At 34.4% G+C, this 14331-nt stretch overlaps 1 pseudogene; it reads left to right on the plus strand.

Moving 5' to 3' along the window:
• The first annotated feature begins 339 nt into the window (after positions 1-339).
• On the plus strand, positions 340-5888 carry LOC149537936 (putative disease resistance protein At5g47280; annotated as a pseudogene).
• Positions 5889-14331: the final 8443 nt, after the last annotated feature.

Genomic DNA, 14331 nt, shown 5'->3' on the forward strand with positions numbered 1-14331 from the left:
ACTTTATGAAGCAACTTCTATTTTTCTTCTTGTGCAAGTTGTACTTAAGTTATAATTTTCTATGTTTCTTTTTGTGCAATCTTCCATATTATTCTTATGAATTCTCTCTCACAGTTTGAATTCTTCCAATAAGAAGGGCAAGTTGTGCATAACTTTCTTTCTATGTTTCTTCTTGTGCAATCTTCCATATTATTCTTATGACTTTTCTCTCTCTCTCACTTTGAATTCTTCCAATGAGAAGCCCAAGTTGTGCTTTAAGTTGTAACTTTCTACCCACTCATCGTTGAGAAGGTTCAAAGGAATTGAGAGTTCTCCTTCACTCCCATCTACAATTTCAAGATGGCTGGGGCTCTGGTTGGGGGAGCTGCCTTGGGACTTGCCTTTACAGTGGCTTATGAAAGTGGTAAATACATGTATAAAGTTTACAATAGCAGTGATCTTAAGGAGCTTGAGGAAACTCTGAATGGTTTGTTGCCCATCCTCAATGAAATCTGTGAAGTCAGTTTGGAATCGACATCGAATGTGTGGGTACCAAAAATTCAAGAGTTCCAAAACAAGTTGCAGGAGGAAGAGAATATCAAGACAAGTCGAAATCCTTTGAAGAAGGCAAATCAAAAAAAAAGGTGAAAGGGGAGATAACCAAAATGTCTCAAAATGTGCTTGTGCCCACAATGGCATTGAACCAGATTAAACTGATGAATTCCTCCCAAGAAATGAACGATTTTTTCTCCACCCAAATGAAAACTTTGCGTGGGTTAATACAAAATTTAACCTTGGAGCAAAGAATGCGTTTTAACAGTATAACCACCAAAATTGATGAACTACATGCTGATTTTGATTTTGCTGGGCTAATGCATGAGAATTCACAGCAGGATCGCGAACTCTGTCCCCTTCCAGATATGCCGCTTTGCTTGATGGGATTTGAGAGGCACATAGTAGAATTGAAAAAGTTTGTATTGGAGGATGGAGTGGACGTCGTAGGAGTTTCAGCGATTGGCGGAGCTGGAAAATCAGCACTTGTCACAGCCCTTTGCCATCATCCTCAAATCCAGGGTCTTATTATGTTGTGCCCTGTTTTTCAGTGTATAAATCATATTTATATTGTCCTCTTCTTTTTATTTTGATGATGGATAAGAAGAGTGTCATTTTAAATATTGATGAAAAAGTTTATGCAATCAAATTTAAAAGTCATATACAATTAGTTGAGAAACCTCTATTGGAAATACCTTAGCTTTTAATTAAAAGAGGGGTAAAATTTTTATTGAATACCAAAGAGAGCAGAAGAGCAGAAGAAGCAAAGAGAACTACAAAGCTTTATTCTGGTCCACAAGTTGAACCAGCATCTGAGATAAATCAAGGGGAAGCAGCGTATTATCAATAATGTTCCAATCCGGTCCATGCTTAGAGGCCCATTTAGCCAAACAATCAGCCGCACCGTTCCACTCCCGAGGGATATGCATAAAAGAAACAGAATCCAGAGAGTTGCATAACTGAATGATCTGCTGAATAACTAGAGCCAAATGCCAATCCACATGCACAAGGTTCCGACTATTCAATAAATTCACAACCACTTTTGAATCAGTCTCACAAATAATTCTATTCCAACCATGTTGACAGCATTGTTCCATTGCAACCAGGATAGCTAGGGCTTCCATGAGGTTATTAGTATGGTGGCCCTTGTGTGTAGAAAACAGAAACTGAATATCACCAGAACTATCACGCCCAACTCCCCCAATACCAGCCAGACCAGGATTTCCTTGAGAAGAGCCATCAGTGTTGATTTTAAGAATGCTTGCCTCAGGAGGAGACCAATGCCCCTCACAATTAACACGTTGAGAGTGTTACCTAACTCTATTCCCAAAGCGATTGTGGGGGACCGAGGGAGTCCTGCCCTAAAAAGGGAAGCACGGGCGTGAGTAAATACCAGCATCTCTAGGATCCAAACCTCCACCAATGTCACATTTAGCTAAGAGTGTTTCATGAAGAGAATTAACAATTTTCCCCCACAGGTGCCTAATCTCAAGCTGCACATCATGAAAGATCCTCCTATTCCTCTCAAGCCGAACATGCCATAATATAAAGGAAAGGTCAATAGTCCAAGCAACTTGAAGAAAAGAAGTCTTGGAAGAGGGATGGCCCAAACAAACCCATAATTCAGACAGAGAGGAAACATGCTAGCATGTGCATCCCCACACACTCCACCAGAAGTGCCAAACCTGTTTGGCAAAAGGGCACTAGAAAAAAAGGTCAAAAACAGTCTCTTCACTTTTGTGGCATAAAACACTTAGAAAGGCCCTTGGACAATGATTGTAAACTAGAATCCAGAGGAAAAAGTTATATTTAGGCCATGAAAACCTATTCCAAACTTTCTTCCACCAAGAGACTTCCACCTAGCCAAAAAGTTGCTTCATTAGCACAAGGTACCTTGAAGAAACAGAATACTTACTAGAAGAAGGACCTCCCCAAGCCAAAACATCAAGGTCCTGCAGAGAGTTGCACTCCCTAGAAGCCAATATCTAAGATAGTTCCAACCGATCTCCCAAAGAGCCACCCATCAATCAATCAGAAGAATTCTTCCATCTGTAACCCACACCAAGGCCTAGATTATAAGCTTCCTTATAATGAGCCACCTTATTCCAGCCAATAGAAAGGAAAAAATCACAAAGAGACTGCAAGTGTGGATGAGAGGATAAGAGAGGAGGATGCCCATTCCAAGAATCACTTCAAAATAGAGCCTCAGTGCCTCTGTTATAGATCCAAAATAAACTTCTCTTCACCAGATGAGCACCAATCTTGAGGGTATGCCACACCATAGAACCTCTTCCCTCAAGAGAAAACTTGGAAATACCCTAGCTTAATATCAATAGAAGTGTTACATAATTTTTTCATTAAAATCAATCTAATCTTTATTTACACAATTCTCATGACATGCAGAGCATTTCAAGGACCGAGTAATATACATTGTGGTTTCAGAAAGTCTAGATCTCCTGAACATCTTGAAGACCATGTGGAGAAATATTATTGGGGGAGCAGGACCCAATTTTAGAAATGTTGAGATGCACATAACAAGTTGCAATTCAAAATAAAGACACGAAGTAATGAACCGATTATGGTGGTATTGGATGACATATGGGAGTTCTCTGACTTGAAAGAAGTGTTATTCAAAGGGGAGGAATACAGGACCATAGTAACTACCAGAGATAAAAAGATCATCCAGTGCATCCCGTCATGGTTTAACAAAGGCCATTATCCCCTGCCATCCTTGCAAGAGGAGCATGCCCTCTCACTTTTCTGCCGCTGTGCTTTTGACATATCTACAATTCCCGATACACATAGTCAACTACTGTTCAAACAGGTACCTTATAAATTATCCTAATATTGATTTTAATGAAAGCTAAGTTGTCTTCAATTGTCTTCCGTTGATTTAAATGAAAACTTAAGTTAGCCCTACTAATTTGAAGGTAGAAGCAGAGTGCAAAGGTTTGCCACTAGCTCTTCAAGTAATTGGTAGCTGTCTTAATGGTGAGCCTAACTGCGTTTGGGAAGCTACTAGGGATTCACTTGCAAGAGGAAAAGCTTCAGATGATAATTAGATTAAAGTCCACCTCAAACGCTTGGAAACAAGCATAAATGTGCTAAGTCTGGGTGAAAAGCAGTGTTTTTTGGACCAAGCTGTTTTCCCAAAAGGATGAATGATTCCGACAATTGTATTGTTGGACATTTGGGTGTATGTCTGTCAGATGAAAAGAAGCGATGTTGTTCTTCTTCTATGGAAATTGCAGCTCGCAATCTGTTGGATTTGAAGAGGGGTCCTTGGTAAGGAACATTGCTCCTCCATTTGTAATTTTCTAGCTATTTTAATTATGAGATTTGGGAGTTTTGTATCAATGATTTGCAGAGAAATTCAAGCTTTTCCCTGAGTTTTATCACAAAACTCCATTTGGAGTGAGCAAGTGAAATTTATCTTTTAATGCTATTCTGAATTTCTACGACAGGGGATTGGGTTTCAAGGACAACCATTTAAAATCACTAAAACATTCAATAGAAATTATTTACAGATAATAGCAGGATAAGTTGAAACATAGAGGGGAGGCATTATAGAAAGTTGGAAGTTTAATTTCTTTGTATTTGAAACTGTAGTTCTATTTTTCTTATATTGTATCACATGTTAAATTGTGTGTTAAAGAAGAAGCTATCAAGAAGATGAGGTATAGTGAAGAACTAATAGATCTTGATGATGATGATTTCATTAAAGATGAAGGTCTTGTCATATTATGGAGAAACCAATGATCTTAAAATAGGAAAGGATGTAGTAGATGGTAGATGGATGCTCAATAGTTTGAGGTGCTAATAGATTGGAGAAACCATACCTAATTGAAGTTATGAGACACACGTGTGAATTGGTGTCCAATAGTTCAAGGAGATCTAAAAATCTAGAAGATTGGCATCATACCTTTATAAGGGTTATGAGACATTTCATCTCGAAATAGTGTTCAATAGTGTTGGAAGTTCTAATTAGTTGTCAATCACATCGAATTTGTTGTTAATTCGTTGTAGTTTTTTGTCATATATATTAGTATAATTATTACATCTTGATATATATGTATAATTAATATTATCAATGATAAATAAGAAGCTGCAAATTCATTCTCTTTGTTTTTGGAACATTTGTTCTATTTTTCTAATACCTTTGTCCCCACGGCACACTGAATTCCTTTTTATTTTCACCTAATTTCTTATAATAATCTACTTTCCTCACGTATGATGCCAGGACCCCAGAAAGAACAAATGACTGCATGAGTGGCTATTCCTTTTACCAACATGATGTAATGAGACAATTGGCTTTGTTTCTGGCAGAGTAGGACAATCAGACTCGTTTTAGGAGGTTGTATATGCCTCAAAAGCAATATGATTTACCATCAGAATGGAAAACAAAAGGAAATCATTCATCTAGAGCTCAGATTGTTCCCATTCACACAGGTAACGCCTCCAGTTGCTCTTCTTTATTGTAATTCAAATATGCATGTGGTGTTTCCCCCAATCCAAAATGTTCAAAATTCATCAGATGAGAGATTTTTCGAAACAAAATTTAGTCATAGGGTAACATTGATTTCACTGTTTGTTGATGATTTATAGTAGCAATGAAGGATACAGAATGGCCCATAATGGAGTTCCCTGAGGTGGAAGCTATGGTCTTATATTTCAGTGCAAGTGAATATTGCATTCCATCATTTTTTGACACAATGACAAAACTGAAGGTTCTCATTGTCCATAATAACAATGCAAAACGAGCCAAGCTGAGTGGACTAGTTCGTTTCCGAGAACTTTCTCAGCTTAAAACTATGCATCTTGAAAGGCTGATAGTTCCTCCTCTACATGAGGACTGCAAAGCTTTGAAAGGTCTACAGGAAATATCTGAGTCTTTGTGAAGGGCTTGGTAAGGATAAAATATTCAACTTGCCCTCACTTTTGGAATTCAATGTGGACCATTGCAGTGATCTGGAGGAGTTGTTAGTAGGAATATGTTGTTCAAAATACTTGGAAACATTGTCATTACTCATTGCCATAGACTTACAAAGCTACCTAATGATTTGGGGAAGCTTGGATCAGTTAAGGTGATAAGGTTGTGTGAATCTCCAGGATTGAAAGCGCTGCCAAATTCCATATGCAGACTTCCAAGACTAGAGTTGCTTAACATCTCAGCATGCATGGGTTTGAAGGTGTACAAGAACGAAAGCCCTGAACTGAAGAAAATCCTTCAATCATTTGGCCAGATGACATCCCTTACAAAGGTGATTTGTGATGAGGATGATAAGCATCTGTTCAAGAGCAATTTCAGGCCCCATCTTAAAGTTGAACCTATGGTAGAAGAATTCAATTTGAACTAGCTATTTTGGTGAACAGATTGAGTTTGGGACTCAAAGTCAGCTCTTTGATAGATCCAATTTCTTGTCTGTTGGATGGTTTTTTAGGGTGCCGGCTATCCTACCTACAAAAATATATCAAAAAAAGTGAAACTTTTATTTTTCAGATCATCCAAAATATAATGATTTTTTAATTTTAATTTTTTGTTATTTTCTATTATAAAACATGCAGATCATGAAGATCTTATTTTCAATTTTATAATTTTTTGGTCAAAGATACATTTTACAAAAGATAGCGTGTCCATTCTTTAGTATATGATATGTCTTAATTCACAATTATTATTATTTTGTTAAAATGCATTGGTTGTAGTCTCTTCTATTCAGTCAACTAAAATCAAAACATTTAAGGATAACTTCCTTTTATTATTATTTTTTAATGGTTTCTTTTGTAATTTAAATTCCTTTTATTATTATTTTTTAATGGTTTCTTTTGTAATTCACTGCATTAGCATTATTGTTGTAAATTGCATCTTCTCATTTATAAATAGTAGAATAAGGTTGGTTTATTTATTTATTGAAGTTTTCAGATTTTTTTAATTAAATTTATTATATAATATTAATTTTTATTTAATTTTAAGTTTGTTTTGATTGATTTTTTTAATAAGAGTATACATTAAGAGTAGCATATTTTTGTTTTGTTAAGTTTAGCTCCATCAATTTTATATACATATATATGTTATTGATTTTAAGAATTATATTTCATTGTTCTTAATCAATCTCATAGAGTGGGAGAAAGATTATGTATGACATGAATTCAACCCAAAATTAAAATTATTGACTCCCTCCTTTTTCCATTGACAATCAAGAGTTCACTTCATACACATTTGTGTGCTTGTTCGACATGTATTAGTATTATTTAACAAAATTGATTTAAGAGCATTAACCACATCTTGGAATCATCCAAGAACATTTGCACTTCAAGGAGCAATCATTATGTAGCATTAACAATAATCAACATTTACATTATAATCACCTAGGACTTTTTTGGCTTACACAAGTTATCTTCAATCACTTGGCAAAGGTCATAAAACTAGTATAAATATGGATTAATAGAGTCTAGAATGTGAACCATTGGTATTGTATGATATCTCTAAAGTTTTATTTAATGTTTCCAATCCTTATACATCAATAGACAATAAAGAAAGGGGAGAATAAGGTAGCAAAATTATATAATTTATTAGGGCAATCCAGAGGGTTACAAAGTAGGACCTTATTTTATAACATGTTTAATTTGTCTTGATTATTTAGCTAAACATATCCATTCATATCACGTTAAAAAAATTCATCCCTTCCACTTAAAAAAGATAGTTTAGTGGACCTCTCACCTTGATTTTAAAGGTTTAGTGGACGACTGATGGAATACTCAGTGTACATATTCTCCTCTAGTGCAAGTCAACAAAAAACTTATAATTATCAAAGATAGGGTAAAGGGTCAGAATAAAACCTCCTTTGGGAATATTTTTCAATGGAAAGAATAGGCTAATAATGACCATAATGATATCTAGAACAAAATGGAGAAAGGGGATCACGATAGGAATATTTGCAAAGATGAAAGAACCCTAAGAGAAAGATGGACTAAAGTTAAGAAGAAAGAAAAAAATTCAAGGATTTAATGTCTTACAAAGGGAGACAAGAATACTAAATTCTTCCATATGTTCACCCTCAAGCATGGAAGAAGAAACAAAAATGGGAAGATGCAATTACCTAGTGCAAACTTCACTAAGAAGGAAGAAGATTTTGTTGGTATGACTATTAGATCATTTACCAACCCCTAGGTTAATGACATTGTTTCTTTCTCTAATGTGAACTATTTGCTCGATGTTATGCCCAATACAATCACTAAAAAAGACAATAAAAAGCTTACTAAACCTCATTAGTATGTGTTGGAATATTTAGAATAATTGAGAGGGAGGGTGATTCAGTTATCCAAGGTCTAGATGTACAAATAAAACTTTTCACCACTTAACAAATTCATATCCATATATCCTTATCATGCATGCATCCAATAATTCCAAAACTTAGTAGGTCATTGTCCTAGGTCAAAATAACTTTTTAGAAATGTCAACATTGAACACCACAAAATCAATCACACATTTTGACACAAAGATTTTATGTGTAAACCCAATTCGGGAAAAACCACTTGTAACATGCTACCAATTTTCAGTCTTCTATAGTGATGCTCTGTGAAAGGTCAACCCTATTAAAGGTTACAATGCACACTGTTAAATGTGACCTAGTTAAAGGATTTCAATCACCTTGTTAGGAGTGAGCCTTGTTAGAGGACTTTAGAACATTCCATTAGAATGTTACTCGGTTAAAGGATTTACAAATAACTGTTAGGTCAACCTTAATCCAAAGGATTTATCCAAACTGATACATTTGTTAGAAAGTAACAACAAGACTTGATCTGATAACAAAATACAACTCACTTGTAGATAATAGATCTCTGGTTCAATCCTCCATTCTGCTTAGCATTCATACTTTTCCCGTCTAACAATTTGTTCACCCTTTAAGAATTCATCCTCTTAAGCCTTCTTTCTTTGTATGCCAATTGCAAACTCTTCTATTTGGCCACATATGAAGAAGCACCCTAGACTTCTTGTCTTCCTTAGGTTCTTGCACATGACAATAGTTGCTTCTAGCCTTGTATCCCCATATAAAGAGAATTATGATCTTTTTTCGCTTAATCATAGTCACACATCTTAAGGTTAGGTCAGATTCATTGAATCCTCCCTCTTTCCATTTTGTTCCCTCTAGAAACTTCTCTTATAATCCTCCTTATATTCACCTCAAAATGATTTATCTTGAATTATGTGCCTCCAGATCATTAATCTTATCTTCCACATGCTTCACGTAATCCAAGAAATCAACTCTATCGGCTTAGATGTGTCATATCTTTGATTTAACATATTTTGTTATCACTCGATTCTATACTGTTCACTCAACAATAACAGTCTTCTAATGCTCAACCAACACTGGGTTGCTTGTCATCTACTAAGTTTTACTTGCTCAGCCACTACTATTATTTCCTAATGCTTAACACTTACTAATTTTTTCTCAACCTACATTGAATTTTCTTGGCTTACACTATTTGCTTAGCTAGGCTTGACATACACTTTTTATGAAAACACTTCTTCTGGGCTTAGTTAAAGTAACCATTCACTTTAGCTTTAAGTAGATCAACAATACACTATATCATCAATGTTTTACTTGGTCTTAGTGCTCCTTTTATACACCATATAAATCAACCTTTCTCTAGGTATTCTTGTTATCCTTCATTTTCAAATCCTCTTCATCAATCAATCAAATGATAACATTCAAACCAAAAAGAAATTGTCTCACCAACAAGTAGCAAGTTTGACATCAGTGACAAAATAATGATTGTTCCATGATAGGTTCCATAGTTCAAACAATCTCTTTTCAGCAATCTCCCCTTTTAGCGTTGATGGAAAACCAAACTTAGCCAAACAACAATACTAGAAAGAAACTTAATACCCTTGAAACTCTCCCTCTATTAGTATGTGTCCTTCCTCTGTATAGGGTAATGTGAACTTTAACAATCTCCTTTAATGTATCTCTCCCTTTGACTTCCATCAGAAGTATCTTCTTCTTAAGATGTTTTAGTGTATATTCTACCTTATTTTGTGTTCAATATTATCTCTCCCTCATAGTGTCTATCTCCCTCTTTTACTTAAGAATTATTAATATATCTCTCCCTTTTTAACAACAATGACAAAGACTTGTCATCTCAACATGCAAATATTGTATCAATTCAGTTTCCCCCTCTATCATGTTGCTTGTAACTTTAAATCTTCTTTTTTAGCTCCTTGATTACTTTAGGCAAATCTTAAAGTAAGATCCACGACACCAAGTTGTAAAATATGACATTCAACTCAATTAATGCAGGGCACCATCTATTCTTCTCAAGTAGCTTGAGATAGGGGTATCACCCCTAGTTTACATCTTAGATACTTTTGTGAATATATTAACTATTTGTTCCTTTGTATTTACATACTCCATTCTCACTTTTTTTTCCTAAACCAATTCTTTTAAATAATGATATTTGATAGCTATGTGCTTTGTCTTTGTATGTATAACAAGATTTTTAGAAATATTTATAGCACTTGTATTGTCATGGTAGATTACCATAGGTTCAATGATTTCCTCTTTCATACCTTTGAGTAACTATTTAATCCATCCCGTATTTGTACAATTCACTGTAGCAACGACATATTTAGCTTCAGTAGTAGATTGTGAAATACAATTTTGTTTCTTGCTAATCTAGGTAACTAGTCTCCTTCCCAAGAAAAATCCTCCACCACTTGTACTCTTTTAGTCATCAATGTTTCCAGCCCAATCAACATCTATATAGGCTTTCAATTCAAACTTATCAATTTTCTTGTAGTATAGGGGTAAGTGCACCAAGTTGTGGTGCCAAAAAAGGGGCATAAGTGGACACCTTTTCTCTAAAATCAGCAATTTTTGAACTTCAACAAGAATTTGAAGATAGTTACGCTCAAAATTTTAAGATATGACAAAAACAAAATTCATAGTCTTTTGAATCTAGTTTCTAAACTACTAATTTTTTTCCAGAATGGTTTAGTTTTAGGTCCTCCAAAAAGGGGGGAACAAAAAGTGGTATTGTTTATTCCAAAAAAGCATAACATAGTACAAAGTGTGCCCCCCCTAAAATTTTAACTTTTTTTTTGAAATTCTTTAATCACTCTGGTAAAAAGTTACTTAACACTATGTAGTTTATCCCAGATTTTTCAGGTAATTTTATAATGCATATTTTTTTAATGAATTTTTTAACTAGACACATCCCAAAAACATGAAATATTTGTGTGCTACCCCTAGAAATAATTGAAAATTAATCTAAAATCAAAACTTCTTTTTTTCAAAGTGTGTAGAATGGAGTCTAGTTTCTAAAAAAATATTTTTTTGCAAAATTCAATGGACGAGCTAAAATCTACAGCCCAATTAGTACATGGTGGTTTTTGACAAAAAATGGACATACATTCAAAAGAAATTATAGATGAAAGGCTTGAAATACTTCAAATTAAAAATAAATTATATGGTTATATAGCTGACACAAAGACCTAGAATGTCATGTAACCTAATCTTATCGATGCCCAACCACAACGAATCCTAAAGGAGAGCACACAAGAAAAATCAATCATTTTTTGTATGTTTGTAGCAAAACATGTCTCAGACTTGTTTATAAGCTCCAAACCTCTAGGTTGGATCTCTAAGGCAAAAATGCAAAGCTTTGAATAACACGTATGCCCTATAGTGCGAGCACGCTATAGCGCACACACGCTATTTAAAACTTTTGAATTTGGGTCTCAATAGTGTGTGCACACTATAGTGCACACACACTGTTGAGACCTAATCAGTGCATAGAGAAGGAAGAAGAGATGCAAAGCAAGAGCAAGAGAAAGGGGGGGGATGACTACAGGGATAACTTTAAGGAACCCCCCCCTCCCAAAATTTATAAAATTGTGGCGAATCACATGTTATTTGGGTGAAAAAAAAATTAATAGTGTTGGTGAATTATGAGTCAATCAATGGATATTTGGTGGCGAATTTTTTAATAGTTTAGACAATTTTTATAAAATAATGACGATTATAATTTTTGTTTTAAAAAAAATTATTAATATTGATGGCAAATTATGTTTTGAAATATGAATATTGGTTGGCAAATATTTTAATAATTGATACCTTTTTTATAAAAAAAAAATGGCAAAATTATTTTCCAAATAATTGAAATAATTTATTTGTTATGGAAAATGTTTTTTAGAAAGTTATAGTTGGTATGGCTATTTTCAAAAAGATGGAAAATAAGTAGCCTAACCTAACATACCAACTTACATAAATTATTGGCAAGTTGCAAGTGGCAAGTGACAAGTGATGGTTTAAAGACATGGTTGTTTGACTGTACATTATGGAAACATAATCTTTGCCACTACCACTGTAATTATGTTAAATGTATTATTTGAGAACTCAGACTGTCTGATGATCCAAGATCAATGGTTGAGGTTTAATTTCGGCCAACATTTCTTGAAGGAAGAAGAATTGTCGAGGTAGACACGTAATGTTGACACGTATCAAGGTAAGTTGTCTACGAAGTACAGTGTACCCAGAAAGATTTAAATGCCATGTCAATGGTAGCGATATTCTCTCGCTAATATGCTACCACTAACCACACACCACTTCCCAAATTGTACAGCCAATTTTTGACAATTTTTTATCGACAGTTACCAATACCATTGTAGTTTAGTTTATCTATAACTATATATAATAAGCCAAAAGATATCTTATTATTATTGCCAATGCAAAATGAACAAAGCTCAGATGATTGAAATGATAAACATTAATTACATGTAGATTATAAACAAAAATTGAAAATTGAAAATGAAGAAAGCTCGAGTTATTTAAATGATAAACATTAATTACATGATTCAAACTACCATCTGATGATAATATATCAACAGTTGAAGGTTTATTTTGGGACCAAATGTCTAGAATGAAGCCTCGACCTTGTTCAAGTGTTCAGAATGGTGACACATGTCTCTCCAGCATGTATCACTTAAGTTGCAGGAGATAGTATATTGATGTCTTGTCACTGTTAATTACAATTTACAATTGGCCTTTTCCATTGGCTAAGCAGTTTTGCATGCATTACAAGACATGCCACAATCCACTAATAGTAGTACTATTAGTCTTAATTACAATTGGCCTTTTCCATCGGTTAAGTGGCTTCACACGCATTACAGGACAATGGACGGTGTTAGTGTTTAATTACAATTGGCCTTTTCGGCACATACTTGCAATTATGTTCAAGATTTGAGAATATTTGCTAATTTAATGTAATTGAATTGGCAGTCAGACGGACAAATATTTAAGAAATATTTCTCAACAGCAAAGCTTATTTAGGAAAAAAATAAATAATCCCTGGCACCCTGCCCACCAAGCTTATTTATAGGCGATTGAGCTACTTCTTTCATCATTGCTCATCTCATTTTTGGTAGTTGATAGGTATGGTTTGTTTGGTGTTAGTCTGTTAGAACTTAGAGTTTGAACTTTGTAGTAAAGATGGACAACCCTATTCACCTGAGATGCACTTTGGAAGAGGAGCAGAAGGCCTTTCTAGGTCGCGTTCCTGAGGAAAACCTCTTGTCAATTTGCAATGAGGTTATTCCATGCTCTGGTGTGAAGTTTGTTATTGCTGCTGTCAAAACGGTTCTGGGGCATGAGTTTTTGGAGAATGAGAATTAGTATTGTGTCAACAGTGACATTATGTCACAATTTCTAGCCTCCCTGCTTGACCTTAGAGAAGCAAGGGCCGAAATTGTGCTGCTCCTGAGGAAGATTTTTAAAGTAGTATACTTGGGCAATGACATTGAAATTTTCGCTCATGCAGTTTAAGGAGTGGGGATCCCTTGGGTGGGTGAAGTCCACAAGCTTCTGGAACTTAGCCAAAATGTGGTCCTACAACCATTTTTACTGGGCTTGACTGCTGGGCAGTTGAAGCACCATAGGAAATGCACAAGAATTGGATTGAATTTTCTTCGAAAATGGTTTTTCCTAGATGAAGTGGAAGATGGCAACCACTGGCTACAAGAATTTGCAACCATGGTCGATTCTGGTGGTTTCTACGATGAATAGTACAGTAGTACTAGAGTCTAGGGTTTTCCCTTGATTTTGTAAATTTTTTAAATTTCAAAAAATATCAAGAAAATTTTTGGAGTTTCATTTCCATATAAAATTGTATTTCATTGTTTTAACTTCTTATGCTTACTTATGCAACATTGCAATATTTTGCATTTTTGAATTTTCTATTGAATTATTTATAAAAGCCTATGTGAATATAAAACATTATTTATAATGATAATCACTAATACATTTCCCCTAGAAACAAGGTTGCAGAGCAACGTAGTTCCTGCCTCAAACTTTACCGAATAGCAAAATATGTTATTACTTATTATTAAAAAATTATGTGAAACTTGATTGGTTAAAGTTGTTTATTTCAAACACTAGTTAAAAAAGTTTGTTGCTTATAGTTCCTACGGCAGGCACTAATAACTAATTTCCAAATAGTAAAGTTAAACTACCAAGATTAATTATGTAAATAATTGCATTTCTGCCTTCATTACACTTGTTAGGTAAAATTTTATTATTTTATGTATTTTGTTGCTTGCACAGAAGATCCATTTTCCACTTCTTTTGATTTTAAATAAAGTTTTGCCAAAAAATAATAATAATAACAACTACAAGAGCTCTGTTGGAGCACAAGTCCCTTCCTATTGTGAAAAGAAAGTAGAAATATTATAGCTAAAGATGAATAATATTAGTTAGAGATATAATTTGTGAATATATAATATTAATATTTTAATAAAAATTTTAG

The sequence above is a fragment of the Cupressus sempervirens genome, chromosome 9, assembly GCF_028749045.1.
Source record: "Cupressus sempervirens isolate cs-2001-9-10 chromosome 9, ASM2874904v1, whole genome shotgun sequence".
NCBI lineage: Eukaryota > Viridiplantae > Streptophyta > Pinopsida > Cupressales > Cupressaceae > Cupressus > Cupressus sempervirens.